This window comes from Coffea arabica, chromosome 11c, assembly GCF_036785885.1.
Source record: "Coffea arabica cultivar ET-39 chromosome 11c, Coffea Arabica ET-39 HiFi, whole genome shotgun sequence".
In the NCBI taxonomy this organism is placed as follows: Eukaryota; Viridiplantae; Streptophyta; class Magnoliopsida; order Gentianales; family Rubiaceae; genus Coffea; species Coffea arabica.
In genome coordinates, this window is record NC_092330.1 from 23,121,154 (window position 1) to 23,139,986 (window position 18,833).

The 18,833-nt window shown below is 43.4% G+C and overlaps 18 pseudogenes; all 18 read left to right on the forward strand.

Moving 5' to 3' along the window:
* The first annotated feature begins 703 nt into the window (after positions 1 to 703).
* Positions 704 to 821, forward strand: LOC140018383 (5S ribosomal RNA; annotated as a pseudogene).
* A 913-nt stretch (positions 822 to 1,734) lies between these two features.
* On the forward strand, positions 1,735 to 1,852 carry LOC140019106 (5S ribosomal RNA; annotated as a pseudogene).
* A 924-nt stretch (positions 1,853 to 2,776) lies between these two features.
* LOC140018384 (5S ribosomal RNA) lies at positions 2,777 to 2,894 on the forward strand (annotated as a pseudogene).
* Positions 2,895 to 3,807: 913 nt separating this feature from the next.
* On the forward strand, positions 3,808 to 3,925 carry LOC140019107 (5S ribosomal RNA; annotated as a pseudogene).
* Positions 3,926 to 4,849: 924 nt separating this feature from the next.
* Positions 4,850 to 4,967, forward strand: LOC140019108 (5S ribosomal RNA; annotated as a pseudogene).
* A 925-nt stretch (positions 4,968 to 5,892) lies between these two features.
* On the forward strand, positions 5,893 to 6,010 carry LOC140018386 (5S ribosomal RNA; annotated as a pseudogene).
* A 913-nt stretch (positions 6,011 to 6,923) lies between these two features.
* LOC140019110 (5S ribosomal RNA) lies at positions 6,924 to 7,041 on the forward strand (annotated as a pseudogene).
* A 924-nt stretch (positions 7,042 to 7,965) lies between these two features.
* Positions 7,966 to 8,083, forward strand: LOC140019111 (5S ribosomal RNA; annotated as a pseudogene).
* Positions 8,084 to 8,996: 913 nt separating this feature from the next.
* On the forward strand, positions 8,997 to 9,114 carry LOC140019112 (5S ribosomal RNA; annotated as a pseudogene).
* A 924-nt stretch (positions 9,115 to 10,038) lies between these two features.
* On the forward strand, positions 10,039 to 10,156 carry LOC140019113 (5S ribosomal RNA; annotated as a pseudogene).
* Positions 10,157 to 11,081: 925 nt separating this feature from the next.
* Positions 11,082 to 11,199, forward strand: LOC140018387 (5S ribosomal RNA; annotated as a pseudogene).
* A 913-nt stretch (positions 11,200 to 12,112) lies between these two features.
* LOC140019114 (5S ribosomal RNA) lies at positions 12,113 to 12,230 on the forward strand (annotated as a pseudogene).
* Positions 12,231 to 13,154: 924 nt separating this feature from the next.
* Positions 13,155 to 13,272, forward strand: LOC140019115 (5S ribosomal RNA; annotated as a pseudogene).
* Positions 13,273 to 14,197: 925 nt separating this feature from the next.
* LOC140018388 (5S ribosomal RNA) lies at positions 14,198 to 14,315 on the forward strand (annotated as a pseudogene).
* Positions 14,316 to 15,228: 913 nt separating this feature from the next.
* LOC140019116 (5S ribosomal RNA) lies at positions 15,229 to 15,346 on the forward strand (annotated as a pseudogene).
* A 924-nt stretch (positions 15,347 to 16,270) lies between these two features.
* On the forward strand, positions 16,271 to 16,388 carry LOC140019117 (5S ribosomal RNA; annotated as a pseudogene).
* A 925-nt stretch (positions 16,389 to 17,313) lies between these two features.
* LOC140018389 (5S ribosomal RNA) lies at positions 17,314 to 17,431 on the forward strand (annotated as a pseudogene).
* A 913-nt stretch (positions 17,432 to 18,344) lies between these two features.
* Positions 18,345 to 18,462, forward strand: LOC140019118 (5S ribosomal RNA; annotated as a pseudogene).
* Positions 18,463 to 18,833: the final 371 nt, after the last annotated feature.

Here is an 18,833-nt window from a genome sequence, read left to right on the forward strand (position 1 = left end):
AATCAATTTGATTTATTTTCTTATTTGGTTTTTTCTTTGCATTAGTTAGAAATTAGTTTACAAATATATCTTTTTCTCTTTTTTGTTAGAAATTATAAATTTTGGCAAATTTGTTCGGGTAGACCCGACCCGGATCCGAGACTCGCCGGGTCCGGATCCGGAACACCGAATAAAAGACCCGTCGGGTAAACGGGTCGGATCCGGGTCCGGGTCCAGAATAATGAATTCCGGCCCGGACCCGGCACGTTGACACCCCTAGGTGACCCCCTGGGAAATCCTCGTGTTGCACCCCTCCCTTTTTTGTTTCGAAATCCAAATTTCCCCTTCGTTCTTTATGCTGTAGTAATTTAGCTCCGTCGGAACGATTGCTTTATATTTTGCTTTTTATCGAAGCATGAACGCGGATCTGAAGGCGCGAGACAAGTCAGGAACGGTACGGCTGGATCGAAGCCCGGATCGTCGGTCAAAGTTGTCGGCGCAAATGTATAAGCGCAAGCGTGAAGGATCACTTTCAGGATAATTGAGAGTTGTGCGACGAGGGAAAAAAAAGGTGCAAAGCAACAAGAAAAAAATATAAAAGTAAATAAATAAAAGGATGAGAGGAAATTCATGAACTGACGCTTAGAATGAATTCGGGTCCAGAAAAGCCAAACTGCTTCACAGGACGTGGCAGTTTAAAAGAATAAAGCGAAAGAAACATGGCGGGTGCGATCATACCAGCACTAATGCACCGGATCCCATCAGAACTCCGAAGTTAAGCGTGCTTGGGCGACAGTAGTACTAGGATGGGTGACCCTAGGCCGGTCAACGGGTCGGGTCTACACCCGGATCCGGATCGGATCCCTGAAATTTTTGCGGGTATGGGTAGGGATTTAATTCCGTTATCCGGATCCGGATCCGTTTTTTCAAACAAAAAAACGGGTCGGATACGGAATATAGTATTCCGACCCGTATTAGACCCGGATCCGGAAATAAATGATTTAATAATTTATAAAAAATATATATTATCAATATAATTTGATTAGGATGATGTATTTGAGTAAAATCAATTTGATTTATTTTCTTATTTGGTTTTTTCTTTGCATTAGCTAGAAATTTGTTTACAAATATATCTTTTTCTCTTTTTTGTTAGAAATTATAAATTTTGGCAAATTTGTTCGGGTAGACCCGACCCGGATCCGAGACTCGCCGGGTCCGGATCCGGAACACAGAATAAAAGACCCGTCGGGTAAACCGGTCGGATCCGGAATAATGAATTCCGGCCCGGACCCGGCCCGTTGACACCCCTAGGTGACCCCCTGGGAAATCCTCGTGTTGCACCCCTCCCTTTTTTGTTTCGAAATCCAAATTTCCCCTTCGTTCTTTATGCTGTAGTAATTTAGCTCCGTCGGAACGATTGCTTTTTATTTTGCTTCTCATCGAAGCATGAAGGCGGATCTGAAGGCGCGAGACAAGTCAGGAACGGTACGGCTGGATCGAAGCCCGGATCGTCGGTCAAAGTTGTCGGCGCAAATGTATAAGCGCAAGCGTGAAGGATCACTTTCAGGATAATTGAGAGTTGTGCGACGAGGGAAAAAAAAGGTGCAAAGCAACAAGAAAAAAATATAAAAGTAAATAAATAAAAGGATGAGAGGAAATTCATGAACTGACGCTTAGAATGAATTCGGGTCCAGAAAAGCCAAACTGCTTCACAGGACGTGGCAGTTTAAAAGAATAAAGCGAAAGGAACATGGCGGGTGCGATCATACCAGCACTAATGCACCGGATCCCATCAGAACTCCGAAGTTAAGCGTGCTTGGGCGACAGTAGTACTAGGATGGGTGACCCTAGGCCTGTCAACGGGTCGGGTCTAGACCCGGATCCGGATCGGATCCCTGAAATTTTTGCGGGTATGGGTACGGATTTAATTCCGTTAACCGGATCCGGATCCGTTTTTTCAAACAAAAAAACGGGTCGAATACGGAATATAGTATTCCGACCCGTATTAGACCCGGATCCGGATATAAATGATTTAATAATTTATAAAAAAAATATATTATCAATATAATTTGATTAGGATGATGTATTTGAGTAAAATCAATTTGATTTATTTTCTTATTTGGTTTTTTCTTTGCATTAGTTAGAAATTTGTTTACAAATATATCTTTTTCTCTTTTTGTTAGAAATTATAAATTTTGGCAAATTTGTTCGGGTAGACCCGACCCGGATCCGAGACTCGCCGGGTCCGGATCCGGAACACAGAATAAAAGACCCGTCGGGTAAACGGGTCGGATCCGGGTCCGGGTCCGGAATAATGAATTCCGGCCCGGACCCGGCCCGTTGACACCCCTAGGTGACCCCCTGGGAAATCCTCGTGTTGCACCCCTCCCTTTTTTGTTTCGAAATCCAAATTTCCCCTTCGTTCTTTATGCTGTAGTAATTTAGCTCCGTCGGAACGATTGCTTTTTATTTTGCTTCTCATCGAAGCATGAAGGCGGATCTGAAGGCGCGAGACAAGTCAGGAACGGTACGGCTGGATCGAAGCCCGGATCGTCGGTCAAAGTTGTCGGCGCAAATGTATAAGCGCAAGCGTGAAGGATCACTTTCAGGATAATTGAGAGTTGTGCGACGAGGGAAAAAAAAGGTGCAAAGCAACAAGAAAAAAATATAAAAGTAAATAAATAAAAGGATGAGAGGAAATTCATGAACTGACGCTTAGAATGAATTCGGGTCCAGAAAAGCCAAACTGCTTCACAGGACGTGGCAGTTTAAAAGAATAAAGCGAAAGAAACATGGCGGGTGCGATCATACCAGCACTAATGCACCGGATCCCATCAGAACTCCGAAGTTAAGCGTGCTTGGGCGACAGTAGTACTAGGATGGGTGACCCTAGGCCGGTCAACGGGTCGGGTCTACACCCGGATCCGGATCGGATCCCTGAAATTTTTGCGGGTATGGGTAGGGATTTAATTCCGTTATCCGGATCCGGATCCGTTTTTTCAAACAAAAAAACGGGTCGGATACGGAATATAGTATTCCGACCCGTATTAGACCCGGATCCGGAAATAAATGATTTAATAATTTATAAAAAATATATATTATCAATATAATTTGATTAGGATGATGTATTTGAGTAAAATCAATTTGATTTATTTTCTTATTTGGTTTTTTCTTTGCATTAGCTAGAAATTTGTTTACAAATATATCTTTTTCTCTTTTTTGTTAGAAATTATAAATTTTGGCAAATTTGTTCGGGTAGACCCGACCCGGATCCGAGACTCGCCGGGTCCGGATCCGGAACACAGAATAAAAGACCCGTCGGGTAAACCGGTCGGATCCGGAATAATGAATTCCGGCCCGGACCCGGCCCGTTGACACCCCTAGGTGACCCCCTGGGAAATCCTCGTGTTGCACCCCTCCCTTTTTTGTTTCGAAATCCAAATTTCCCCTTCGTTCTTTATGCTGTAGTAATTTAGCTCCGTCGGAACGATTGCTTTTTATTTTGCTTCTCATCGAAGCATGAAGGCGGATCTGAAGGCGCGAGACAAGTCAGGAACGGTACGGCTGGATCGAAGCCCGGATCGTCGGTCAAAGTTGTCGGCGCAAATGTATAAGCGCAAGCGTGAAGGATCACTTTCAGGATAATTGAGAGTTGTGCGACGAGGGAAAAAAAAGGTGCAAAGCAACAAGAAAAAAATATAAAAGTAAATAAATAAAAGGATGAGAGGAAATTCATGAACTGACGCTTAGAATGAATTCGGGTCCAGAAAAGCCAAACTGCTTCACAGGACGTGGCAGTTTAAAAGAATAAAGCGAAAGGAACATGGCGGGTGCGATCATACCAGCACTAATGCACCGGATCCCATCAGAACTCCGAAGTTAAGCGTGCTTGGGCGACAGTAGTACTAGGATGGGTGACCCTAGGCCTGTCAACGGGTCGGGTCTAGACCCGGATCCGGATCGGATCCCTGAAATTTTTGCGGGTATGGGTACGGATTTAATTCCGTTAACCGGATCCGGATCCGTTTTTTCAAACAAAAAAACGGGTCGAATACGGAATATAGTATTCCGACCCGTATTAGACCCGGATCCGGATATAAATGATTTAATAATTTATAAAAAAAATATATTATCAATATAATTTGATTAGGATGATGTATTTGAGTAAAATCAATTTGATTTATTTTCTTATTTGGTTTTTTCTTTGCATTAGTTAGAAATTTGTTTACAAATATATCTTTTTCTCTTTTTGTTAGAAATTATAAATTTTGGCAAATTTGTTCGGGTAGACCCGACCCGGATCCGAGACTCGCCGGGTCCGGATCCGGAACACAGAATAAAAGACCCGTCGGGTAAACGGGTCGGATCCGGGTCCGGGTCCGGAATAATGAATTCCGGCCCGGACCCGGCCCGTTGACACCCCTAGGTGACCCCCTGGGAAATCCTCGTGTTGCACCCCTCCCTTTTTTGTTTCGAAATCCAAATTTCCCCTTCGTTCTTTATGCTGTAGTAATTTAGCTCCGTCGGAACGATTGCTTTTTATTTTGCTTCTCATCGAAGCATGAAGGCGGATCTGAAGGCGCGAGACAAGTCAGGAACGGTACGGCTGGATCGAAGCCCGGATCGTCGGTCAAAGTTGTCGGCGCAAATGTATAAGCGCAAGCGTGAAGGATCACTTTCAGGATAATTGAGAGTTGTGCGACGAGGGAAAAAAAAGGTGCAAAGCAACAAGAAAAAAATATAAAAGTAAATAAATAAAAGGATGAGAGGAAATTCATGAACTGATGCTTAGAATGAATTCGGGTCCAGAAAAGCCAAACTGCTTCACAGGACGTGGCAGTTTAAAAGAATAAAGCGAAAGGAACATGGCGGGTGCGATCATACCAGCACTAATGCACCGGATCCCATCAGAACTCCGAAGTTAAGCGTGCTTGGGCGACAGTAGTACTAGGATGGGTGACCCTAGGCCTGTCAACGGGTCGGGTCTAGACCCGGATCCGGATCGGATCCCTAAAATTTTTGCGGGTATGGGTAGGGATTTAATTCCGTTATCCGGATCCGGATCCGTTTTTTCAAACAAAAAAACGGGTCGGATACGGAATATAGTATTCCGACCCGTATTAGACCCGCATCCGGATATAAATGATTTAATAATTTATAAAAAATATATATTATCAATATAATTTGATTAGGATGATGTATTTGAGTAAAATCAATTTGATTTATTTTCTTATTTGGTTTTTTCTTTGCATTAGTTAGAAATTAGTTTACAAATATATCTTTTTCTCTTTTTTGTTAGAAATTATAAATTTTGGCAAATTTGTTCGGGTAGACCCGACCCGGATCCGAGACTCGCCGGGTCCGGATCCGGAACACCGAATAAAAGACCCGTCGGGTAAACGGGTCGGATCCGGGTCCGGGTCCAGAATAATGAATTCCGGCCCGGACCCGGCACGTTGACACCCCTAGGTGACCCCCTGGGAAATCCTCGTGTTGCACCCCTCCCTTTTTTGTTTCGAAATCCAAATTTCCCCTTCGTTCTTTATGCTGTAGTAATTTAGCTCCGTCGGAACGATTGCTTTATATTTTGCTTTTTATCGAAGCATGAACGCGGATCTGAAGGCGCGAGACAAGTCAGGAACGGTACGGCTGGATCGAAGCCCGGATCGTCGGTCAAAGTTGTCGGCGCAAATGTATAAGCGCAAGCGTGAAGGATCACTTTCAGGATAATTGAGAGTTGTGCGACGAGGGAAAAAAAAGGTGCAAAGCAACAAGAAAAAAATATAAAAGTAAATAAATAAAAGGATGAGAGGAAATTCATGAACTGACGCTTAGAATGAATTCGGGTCCAGAAAAGCCAAACTGCTTCACAGGACGTGGCAGTTTAAAAGAATAAAGCGAAAGAAACATGGCGGGTGCGATCATACCAGCACTAATGCACCGGATCCCATCAGAACTCCGAAGTTAAGCGTGCTTGGGCGACAGTAGTACTAGGATGGGTGACCCTAGGCCGGTCAACGGGTCGGGTCTACACCCGGATCCGGATCGGATCCCTGAAATTTTTGCGGGTATGGGTAGGGATTTAATTCCGTTATCCGGATCCGGATCCGTTTTTTCAAACAAAAAAACGGGTCGGATACGGAATATAGTATTCCGACCCGTATTAGACCCGGATCCGGAAATAAATGATTTAATAATTTATAAAAAATATATATTATCAATATAATTTGATTAGGATGATGTATTTGAGTAAAATCAATTTGATTTATTTTCTTATTTGGTTTTTTCTTTGCATTAGCTAGAAATTTGTTTACAAATATATCTTTTTCTCTTTTTTGTTAGAAATTATAAATTTTGGCAAATTTGTTCGGGTAGACCCGACCCGGATCCGAGACTCGCCGGGTCCGGATCCGGAACACAGAATAAAAGACCCGTCGGGTAAACCGGTCGGATCCGGAATAATGAATTCCGGCCCGGACCCGGCCCGTTGACACCCCTAGGTGACCCCCTGGGAAATCCTCGTGTTGCACCCCTCCCTTTTTTGTTTCGAAATCCAAATTTCCCCTTCGTTCTTTATGCTGTAGTAATTTAGCTCCGTCGGAACGATTGCTTTTTATTTTGCTTCTCATCGAAGCATGAAGGCGGATCTGAAGGCGCGAGACAAGTCAGGAACGGTACGGCTGGATCGAAGCCCGGATCGTCGGTCAAAGTTGTCGGCGCAAATGTATAAGCGCAAGCGTGAAGGATCACTTTCAGGATAATTGAGAGTTGTGCGACGAGGGAAAAAAAAGGTGCAAAGCAACAAGAAAAAAATATAAAAGTAAATAAATAAAAGGATGAGAGGAAATTCATGAACTGACGCTTAGAATGAATTCGGGTCCAGAAAAGCCAAACTGCTTCACAGGACGTGGCAGTTTAAAAGAATAAAGCGAAAGGAACATGGCGGGTGCGATCATACCAGCACTAATGCACCGGATCCCATCAGAACTCCGAAGTTAAGCGTGCTTGGGCGACAGTAGTACTAGGATGGGTGACCCTAGGCCTGTCAACGGGTCGGGTCTAGACCCGGATCCGGATCGGATCCCTGAAATTTTTGCGGGTATGGGTACGGATTTAATTCCGTTAACCGGATCCGGATCCGTTTTTTCAAACAAAAAAACGGGTCGAATACGGAATATAGTATTCCGACCCGTATTAGACCCGGATCCGGATATAAATGATTTAATAATTTATAAAAAAAATATATTATCAATATAATTTGATTAGGATGATGTATTTGAGTAAAATCAATTTGATTTATTTTCTTATTTGGTTTTTTCTTTGCATTAGCTAGAAATTTGTTTACAAATATATCTTTTTCTCTTTTTGTTAGAAATTATAAATTTTGGCAAATTTGTTCGGGTAGACCCGACCCGGATCCGAGACTCGCCGGGTCCGGATCCGGAACACAGAATAAAAGACCCGTCGGGTAAACGGGTCGGATCCGGGTCCGGGTCCGGAATAATGAATTCCGGCCCGGACCCGGCCCGTTGACACCCCTAGGTGACCCCCTGGGAAATACTCGTGTTGCACCCCTCCCTTTTTTGTTTCGAAATCCAAATTTCCCCTTCGTTCTTTATGCTGTAGTAATTTAGCTCCGTCGGAACGATTGCTTTTTATTTTGCTTCTCATCGAAGCATGAAGGCGGATCTGAAGGCGCGAGACAAGTCAGGAACGGTACGGCTGGATCGAAGCCCGGATCGTCGGTCAAAGTTGTCGGCGCAAATGTATAAGCGCAAGCGTGAAGGATCACTTTCAGGATAATTGAGAGTTGTGCGACGAGGGAAAAAAAAGGTGCAAAGCAACAAGAAAAAAATATAAAAGTAAATAAATAAAAGGATGAGAGGAAATTCATGAACTGACGCTTAGAATGAATTCGGGTCCAGAAAAGCCAAACTGCTTCACAGGACGTGGCAGTTTAAAAGAATAAAGCGAAAGGAACATGGCGGGTGCGATCATACCAGCACTAATGCACCGGATCCCATCAGAACTCCGAAGTTAAGCGTGCTTGGGCGACAGTAGTACTAGGATGGGTGACCCTAGGCCTGTCAACGGGTCGGGTCTAGACCCGGATCCGGATCGGATCCCTAAAATTTTTGCGGGTATGGGTAGGGATTTAATTCCGTTATCCGGATCCGGATCCGTTTTTTCAAACAAAAAAACGGGTCGGATACGGAATATAGTATTCCGACCCGTATTAGACCCGCATCCGGATATAAATGATTTAATAATTTATAAAAAATATATATTATCAATATAATTTGATTAGGATGATGTATTTGAGTAAAATCAATTTGATTTATTTTCTTATTTGGTTTTTTCTTTGCATTAGCTAGAAATTTGTTTACAAATATATCTTTTTCTCTTTTTTGTTAGAAATTATAAATTTTGGCAAATTTGTTCGGGTAGACCCGACCCGGATCCGAGACTCGCCGGGTCCGGATCCGGAACACAGAATAAAAGACCCGTCGGGTAAACCGGTCGGATCCGGAATAATGAATTCCGGCCCGGACCCGGCCCGTTGACACCCCTAGGTGACCCCCTGGGAAATCCTCGTGTTGCACCCCTCCCTTTTTTGTTTCGAAATCCAAATTTCCCCTTCGTTCTTTATGCTGTAGTAATTTAGCTCCGTCGGAACGATTGCTTTTTATTTTGCTTCTCATCGAAGCATGAAGGCGGATCTGAAGGCGCGAGACAAGTCAGGAACGGTACGGCTGGATCGAAGCCCGGATCGTCGGTCAAAGTTGTCGGCGCAAATGTATAAGCGCAAGCGTGAAGGATCACTTTCAGGATAATTGAGAGTTGTGCGACGAGGGAAAAAAAAGGTGCAAAGCAACAAGAAAAAAATATAAAAGTAAATAAATAAAAGGATGAGAGGAAATTCATGAACTGACGCTTAGAATGAATTCGGGTCCAGAAAAGCCAAACTGCTTCACAGGACGTGGCAGTTTAAAAGAATAAAGCGAAAGGAACATGGCGGGTGCGATCATACCAGCACTAATGCACCGGATCCCATCAGAACTCCGAAGTTAAGCGTGCTTGGGCGACAGTAGTACTAGGATGGGTGACCCTAGGCCTGTCAACGGGTCGGGTCTAGACCCGGATCCGGATCGGATCCCTGAAATTTTTGCGGGTATGGGTACGGATTTAATTCCGTTAACCGGATCCGGATCCGTTTTTTCAAACAAAAAAACGGGTCGAATACGGAATATAGTATTCCGACCCGTATTAGACCCGGATCCGGATATAAATGATTTAATAATTTATAAAAAAAATATATTATCAATATAATTTGATTAGGATGATGTATTTGAGTAAAATCAATTTGATTTATTTTCTTATTTGGTTTTTTCTTTGCATTAGTTAGAAATTTGTTTACAAATATATCTTTTTCTCTTTTTGTTAGAAATTATAAATTTTGGCAAATTTGTTCGGGTAGACCCGACCCGGATCCGAGACTCGCCGGGTCCGGATCCGGAACACAGAATAAAAGACCCGTCGGGTAAACGGGTCGGATCCGGGTCCGGGTCCGGAATAATGAATTCCGGCCCGGACCCGGCCCGTTGACACCCCTAGGTGACCCCCTGGGAAATCCTCGTGTTGCACCCCTCCCTTTTTTGTTTCGAAATCCAAATTTCCCCTTCGTTCTTTATGCTGTAGTAATTTAGCTCCGTCGGAACGATTGCTTTTTATTTTGCTTCTCATCGAAGCATGAAGGCGGATCTGAAGGCGCGAGACAAGTCAGGAACGGTACGGCTGGATCGAAGCCCGGATCGTCGGTCAAAGTTGTCGGCGCAAATGTATAAGCGCAAGCGTGAAGGATCACTTTCAGGATAATTGAGAGTTGTGCGACGAGGGAAAAAAAAGGTGCAAAGCAACAAGAAAAAAATATAAAAGTAAATAAATAAAAGGATGAGAGGAAATTCATGAACTGATGCTTAGAATGAATTCGGGTCCAGAAAAGCCAAACTGCTTCACAGGACGTGGCAGTTTAAAAGAATAAAGCGAAAGGAACATGGCGGGTGCGATCATACCAGCACTAATGCACCGGATCCCATCAGAACTCCGAAGTTAAGCGTGCTTGGGCGACAGTAGTACTAGGATGGGTGACCCTAGGCCTGTCAACGGGTCGGGTCTAGACCCGGATCCGGATCGGATCCCTAAAATTTTTGCGGGTATGGGTAGGGATTTAATTCCGTTATCCGGATCCGGATCCGTTTTTTCAAACAAAAAAACGGGTCGGATACGGAATATAGTATTCCGACCCGTATTAGACCCGCATCCGGATATAAATGATTTAATAATTTATAAAAAATATATATTATCAATATAATTTGATTAGGATGATGTATTTGAGTAAAATCAATTTGATTTATTTTCTTATTTGGTTTTTTCTTTGCATTAGTTAGAAATTAGTTTACAAATATATCTTTTTCTCTTTTTTGTTAGAAATTATAAATTTTGGCAAATTTGTTCGGGTAGACCCGACCCGGATCCGAGACTCGCCGGGTCCGGATCCGGAACACCGAATAAAAGACCCGTCGGGTAAACGGGTCGGATCCGGGTCCGGGTCCAGAATAATGAATTCCGGCCCGGACCCGGCACGTTGACACCCCTAGGTGACCCCCTGGGAAATCCTCGTGTTGCACCCCTCCCTTTTTTGTTTCGAAATCCAAATTTCCCCTTCGTTCTTTATGCTGTAGTAATTTAGCTCCGTCGGAACGATTGCTTTATATTTTGCTTTTTATCGAAGCATGAACGCGGATCTGAAGGCGCGAGACAAGTCAGGAACGGTACGGCTGGATCGAAGCCCGGATCGTCGGTCAAAGTTGTCGGCGCAAATGTATAAGCGCAAGCGTGAAGGATCACTTTCAGGATAATTGAGAGTTGTGCGACGAGGGAAAAAAAAGGTGCAAAGCAACAAGAAAAAAATATAAAAGTAAATAAATAAAAGGATGAGAGGAAATTCATGAACTGACGCTTAGAATGAATTCGGGTCCAGAAAAGCCAAACTGCTTCACAGGACGTGGCAGTTTAAAAGAATAAAGCGAAAGAAACATGGCGGGTGCGATCATACCAGCACTAATGCACCGGATCCCATCAGAACTCCGAAGTTAAGCGTGCTTGGGCGACAGTAGTACTAGGATGGGTGACCCTAGGCCGGTCAACGGGTCGGGTCTACACCCGGATCCGGATCGGATCCCTGAAATTTTTGCGGGTATGGGTAGGGATTTAATTCCGTTATCCGGATCCGGATCCGTTTTTTCAAACAAAAAAACGGGTCGGATACGGAATATAGTATTCCGACCCGTATTAGACCCGGATCCGGAAATAAATGATTTAATAATTTATAAAAAATATATATTATCAATATAATTTGATTAGGATGATGTATTTGAGTAAAATCAATTTGATTTATTTTCTTATTTGGTTTTTTCTTTGCATTAGCTAGAAATTTGTTTACAAATATATCTTTTTCTCTTTTTTGTTAGAAATTATAAATTTTGGCAAATTTGTTCGGGTAGACCCGACCCGGATCCGAGACTCGCCGGGTCCGGATCCGGAACACAGAATAAAAGACCCGTCGGGTAAACCGGTCGGATCCGGAATAATGAATTCCGGCCCGGACCCGGCCCGTTGACACCCCTAGGTGACCCCCTGGGAAATCCTCGTGTTGCACCCCTCCCTTTTTTGTTTCGAAATCCAAATTTCCCCTTCGTTCTTTATGCTGTAGTAATTTAGCTCCGTCGGAACGATTGCTTTTTATTTTGCTTCTCATCGAAGCATGAAGGCGGATCTGAAGGCGCGAGACAAGTCAGGAACGGTACGGCTGGATCGAAGCCCGGATCGTCGGTCAAAGTTGTCGGCGCAAATGTATAAGCGCAAGCGTGAAGGATCACTTTCAGGATAATTGAGAGTTGTGCGACGAGGGAAAAAAAAGGTGCAAAGCAACAAGAAAAAAATATAAAAGTAAATAAATAAAAGGATGAGAGGAAATTCATGAACTGACGCTTAGAATGAATTCGGGTCCAGAAAAGCCAAACTGCTTCACAGGACGTGGCAGTTTAAAAGAATAAAGCGAAAGGAACATGGCGGGTGCGATCATACCAGCACTAATGCACCGGATCCCATCAGAACTCCGAAGTTAAGCGTGCTTGGGCGACAGTAGTACTAGGATGGGTGACCCTAGGCCTGTCAACGGGTCGGGTCTAGACCCGGATCCGGATCGGATCCCTGAAATTTTTGCGGGTATGGGTACGGATTTAATTCCGTTAACCGGATCCGGATCCGTTTTTTCAAACAAAAAAACGGGTCGAATACGGAATATAGTATTCCGACCCGTATTAGACCCGGATCCGGATATAAATGATTTAATAATTTATAAAAAAAATATATTATCAATATAATTTGATTAGGATGATGTATTTGAGTAAAATCAATTTGATTTATTTTCTTATTTGGTTTTTTCTTTGCATTAGTTAGAAATTTGTTTACAAATATATCTTTTTCTCTTTTTGTTAGAAATTATAAATTTTGGCAAATTTGTTCGGGTAGACCCGACCCGGATCCGAGACTCGCCGGGTCCGGATCCGGAACACAGAATAAAAGACCCGTCGGGTAAACGGGTCGGATCCGGGTCCGGGTCCGGAATAATGAATTCCGGCCCGGACCCGGCCCGTTGACACCCCTAGGTGACCCCCTGGGAAATCCTCGTGTTGCACCCCTCCCTTTTTTGTTTCGAAATCCAAATTTCCCCTTCGTTCTTTATGCTGTAGTAATTTAGCTCCGTCGGAACGATTGCTTTTTATTTTGCTTCTCATCGAAGCATGAAGGCGGATCTGAAGGCGCGAGACAAGTCAGGAACGGTACGGCTGGATCGAAGCCCGGATCGTCGGTCAAAGTTGTCGGCGCAAATGTATAAGCGCAAGCGTGAAGGATCACTTTCAGGATAATTGAGAGTTGTGCGACGAGGGAAAAAAAAGGTGCAAAGCAACAAGAAAAAAATATAAAAGTAAATAAATAAAAGGATGAGAGGAAATTCATGAACTGATGCTTAGAATGAATTCGGGTCCAGAAAAGCCAAACTGCTTCACAGGACGTGGCAGTTTAAAAGAATAAAGCGAAAGGAACATGGCGGGTGCGATCATACCAGCACTAATGCACCGGATCCCATCAGAACTCCGAAGTTAAGCGTGCTTGGGCGACAGTAGTACTAGGATGGGTGACCCTAGGCCTGTCAACGGGTCGGGTCTAGACCCGGATCCGGATCGGATCCCTAAAATTTTTGCGGGTATGGGTAGGGATTTAATTCCGTTATCCGGATCCGGATCCGTTTTTTCAAACAAAAAAACGGGTCGGATACGGAATATAGTATTCCGACCCGTATTAGACCCGCATCCGGATATAAATGATTTAATAATTTATAAAAAATATATATTATCAATATAATTTGATTAGGATGATGTATTTGAGTAAAATCAATTTGATTTATTTTCTTATTTGGTTTTTTCTTTGCATTAGTTAGAAATTAGTTTACAAATATATCTTTTTCTCTTTTTTGTTAGAAATTATAAATTTTGGCAAATTTGTTCGGGTAGACCCGACCCGGATCCGAGACTCGCCGGGTCCGGATCCGGAACACCGAATAAAAGACCCGTCGGGTAAACGGGTCGGATCCGGGTCCGGGTCCAGAATAATGAATTCCGGCCCGGACCCGGCACGTTGACACCCCTAGGTGACCCCCTGGGAAATCCTCGTGTTGCACCCCTCCCTTTTTTGTTTCGAAATCCAAATTTCCCCTTCGTTCTTTATGCTGTAGTAATTTAGCTCCGTCGGAACGATTGCTTTATATTTTGCTTTTTATCGAAGCATGAACGCGGATCTGAAGGCGCGAGACAAGTCAGGAACGGTACGGCTGGATCGAAGCCCGGATCGTCGGTCAAAGTTGTCGGCGCAAATGTATAAGCGCAAGCGTGAAGGATCACTTTCAGGATAATTGAGAGTTGTGCGACGAGGGAAAAAAAAGGTGCAAAGCAACAAGAAAAAAATATAAAAGTAAATAAATAAAAGGATGAGAGGAAATTCATGAACTGACGCTTAGAATGAATTCGGGTCCAGAAAAGCCAAACTGCTTCACAGGACGTGGCAGTTTAAAAGAATAAAGCGAAAGAAACATGGCGGGTGCGATCATACCAGCACTAATGCACCGGATCCCATCAGAACTCCGAAGTTAAGCGTGCTTGGGCGACAGTAGTACTAGGATGGGTGACCCTAGGCCGGTCAACGGGTCGGGTCTACACCCGGATCCGGATCGGATCCCTGAAATTTTTGCGGGTATGGGTAGGGATTTAATTCCGTTATCCGGATCCGGATCCGTTTTTTCAAACAAAAAAACGGGTCGGATACGGAATATAGTATTCCGACCCGTATTAGACCCGGATCCGGAAATAAATGATTTAATAATTTATAAAAAATATATATTATCAATATAATTTGATTAGGATGATGTATTTGAGTAAAATCAATTTGATTTATTTTCTTATTTGGTTTTTTCTTTGCATTAGCTAGAAATTTGTTTACAAATATATCTTTTTCTCTTTTTTGTTAGAAATTATAAATTTTGGCAAATTTGTTCGGGTAGACCCGACCCGGATCCGAGACTCGCCGGGTCCGGATCCGGAACACAGAATAAAAGACCCGTCGGGTAAACCGGTCGGATCCGGAATAATGAATTCCGGCCCGGACCCGGCCCGTTGACACCCCTAGGTGACCCCCTGGGAAATCCTCGTGTTGCACCCCTCCCTTTTTTGTTTCGAAATCCAAATTTCCCCTTCGTTCTTTATGCTGTAGTAATTTAGCTCCGTCGGAACGATTGCTTTTTATTTTGCTTCTCATCGAAGCATGAAGGCGGATCTGAAGGCGCGAGACAAGTCAGGAACGGTACGGCTGGATCGAAGCCCGGATCGTCGGTCAAAGTTGTCGGCGCAAATGTATAAGCGCAAGCGTGAAGGATCACTTTCAGGATAATTGAGAGTTGTGCGACGAGGGAAAAAAAAGGTGCAAAGCAACAAGAAAAAAATATAAAAGTAAATAAATAAAAGGATGAGAGGAAATTCATGAACTGACGCTTAGAATGAATTCGGGTCCAGAAAAGCCAAACTGCTTCACAGGACGTGGCAGTTTAAAAGAATAAAGCGAAAGGAACATGGCGGGTGCGATCATACCAGCACTAATGCACCGGATCCCATCAGAACTCCGAAGTTAAGCGTGCTTGGGCGACAGTAGTACTAGGATGGGTGACCCTAGGCCTGTCAACGGGTCGGGTCTAGACCCGGATCCGGATCGGATCCCTGAAATTTTTGCGGGTATGGGTACGGATTTAATTCCGTTAACCGGATCCGGATCCGTTTTTTCAAACAAAAAAACGGGTCGAATACGGAATATAGTATTCCGACCCGTATTAGACCCGGATCCGGATATAAATGATTTAATAATTTATAAAAAAAATATATTATCAATATAATTTGATTAGGATGATGTATTTGAGTAAAATCAATTTGATTTATTTTCTTATTTGGTTTTTTCTTTGCATTAGTTAGAAATTTGTTTACAAATATATCTTTTTCTCTTTTTGTTAGAAATTATAAATTTTGGCAAATTTGTTCGGGTAGACCCGACCCGGATCCGAGACTCGCCGGGTCCGGATCCGGAACACAGAATAAAAGACCCGTCGGGTAAACGGGTCGGATCCGGGTCCGGGTCCGGAATAATGAATTCCGGCCCGGACCCGGCCCGTTGACACCCCTAGGTGACCCCCTGGGAAATCCTCGTGTTGCACCCCTCCCTTTTTTGTTTCGAAATCCAAATTTCCCCTTCGTTCTTTATGCTGTAGTAATTTAGCTCCGTCGGAACGATTGCTTTTTATTTTGCTTCTCATCGAAGCATGAAGGCGGATCTGAAGGCGCGAGACAAGTCAGGAACGGTACGGCTGGATCGAAGCCCGGATCGTCGGTCAAAGTTGTCGGCGCAAATGTATAAGCGCAAGCGTGAAGGATCACTTTCAGGATAATTGAGAGTTGTGCGACGAGGGAAAAAAAAGGTGCAAAGCAACAAGAAAAAAATATAAAAGTAAATAAATAAAAGGATGAGAGGAAATTCATGAACTGATGCTTAGAATGAATTCGGGTCCAGAAAAGCCAAACTGCTTCACAGGACGTGGCAGTTTAAAAGAATAAAGCGAAAGGAACATGGCGGGTGCGATCATACCAGCACTAATGCACCGGATCCCATCAGAACTCCGAAGTTAAGCGTGCTTGGGCGACAGTAGTACTAGGATGGGTGACCCTAGGCCTGTCAACGGGTCGGGTCTAGACCCGGATCCGGATCGGATCCCTAAAATTTTTGCGGGTATGGGTAGGGATTTAATTCCGTTATCCGGATCCGGATCCGTTTTTTCAAACAAAAAAACGGGTCGGATACGGAATATAGTATTCCGACCCGTATTAGACCCGCATCCGGATATAAATGATTTAATAATTTATAAAAAATATATATTATCAATATAATTTGATTAGGATGATGTATTTGAGTAAAATCAATTTGATTTATTTTCTTATTTGGTTTTTTCTTTGCATTAGTTAGAAATTAGTTTACAAATATATCTTTTTCTCTTTTTTGTTAGAAATTATAAATTTTGGCAAATTTGTTCGGGTAGACCCGACCCGGATCCGAGACTCGCCGGGTCCGGATCCGGAACACCGAATAAAAGACCCGTCGGGTAAACGGGTCGGATCCGGGTCCGGGTCCAGAATAATGAATTCCGGCCCGGACCCGGCACGTTGACACCCCTAGGTGACCCCCTGGGAAATCCTCGTGTTGCACCCCTCCCTTTTTTGTTTCGAAATCCAAATTTCCCCTTCGTTCTTTATGCTGTAGTAATTTAGCTCCGTCGGAACGATTGCTTTATATTTTGCTTTTTATCGAAGCATGAACGCGGATCTGAAGGCGCGAGACAAGTCAGGAACGGTACGGCTGGATCGAAGCCCGGATCGTCGGTCAAAGTTGTCGGCGCAAATGTATAAGCGCAAGCGTGAAGGATCACTTTCAGGATAATTGAGAGTTGTGCGACGAGGGAAAAAAAAGGTGCAAAGCAACAAGAAAAAAATATAAAAGTAAATAAATAAAAGGATGAGAGGAAATTCATGAACTGACGCTTAGAATGAATTCGGGTCCAGAAAAGCCAAACTGCTTCACAGGACGTGGCAGTTTAAAAGAATAAAGCGAAAGAAACATGGCGGGTGCGATCATACCAGCACTAATGCACCGGATCCCATCAGAACTCCGAAGTTAAGCGTGCTTGGGCGACAGTAGTACTAGGATGGGTGACCCTAGGCCGGTCAACGGGTCGGGTCTACACCCGGATCCGGATCGGATCCCTGAAATTTTTGCGGGTATGGGTAGGGATTTAATTCCGTTATCCGGATCCGGATCCGTTTTTTCAAACAAAAAAACGGGTCGGATACGGAATATAGTATTCCGACCCGTATTAGACCCGGATCCGGAAATAAATGATTTAATAATTTATAAAAAATATATATTATCAATATAATTTGATTAGGATGATGTATTTGAGTAAAATCAATTTGATTTATTTTCTTATTTGGTTTTTTCTTTGCATTAGCTAGAAATTTGTTTACAAATATATCTTTTTCTCTTTTTTGTTAGAAATTATAAATTTTGGCAAATTTGTTCGGGTAGACCCGACCCGGATCCGAGACTCGCCGGGTCCGGATCCGGAACACAGAATAAAAGACCCGTCGGGTAAACCGGTCGGATCCGGAATAATGAATTCCGGCCCGGACCCGGCCCGTTGACACCCCTAGGTGACCCCCTGGGAAATCCTCGTGTTGCACCCCTCCCTTTTTTGTTTCGAAATCCAAATTTCCCCTTCGTTCTTTATGCTGTAGTAATTTAGCTCCGTCGGAACGATTGCTTTTTATTTTGCTTCTCATCGAAGCATGAAGGCGGATCTGAAGGCGCGAGACAAGTCAGGAACGGTACGGCTGGATCGAAGCCCGGATCGTCGGTCAAAGTTGTCGGCGCAAATGTATAAGCGCAAGCGTGAAGGATCACTTTCAGGATAATTGAGAGTTGTGCGACGAGGGAAAAAAAAGGTGCAAAGCAACAAGAAAAAAATATAAAAGTAAATAAATAAAAGGATGAGAGGAAATTCATGAACTGACGCTTAGAATGAATTCGGGTCCAGAAAAGCCAAACTGCTTCACAGGACGTGGCAGTTTAAAAGAATAAAGCGAAAGGAACATGGCGGGTGCGATCATACCAGCACTAATGCACCGGATCCCATCAGAACTCCGAAGTTAAGCGTGCTTGGGCGACAGTAGTACTAGGATGGGTGACCCTAGGCCTGTCAACGGGTCGGGTCTAGACCCGGATCCGGATCGGATCCCTGAAATTTTTGCGGGTATGGGTACGGATTTAATTCCGTTAACCGGATCCGGATCCGTTTTTTCAAACAAAAAAACGGGTCGAATACGGAATATAGTATTCCGACCCGTATTAGACCCGGATCCGGATATAAATGATTTAATAATTTATAAAAAAAATATATTATCAATATAATTTGATTAGGATGATGTATTTGAGTAAAATCAATTTGATTTATTTTCTTATTTGGTTTTTTCTTTGCATTAGTTAGAAATTTGTTTACAAATATATCTTTTTCTCTTTTTGTTAGAAATTATAAATTTTGGCAAATTTGTTCGGGTAGACCCGACCCGGATCCGAGACTCGCCGGG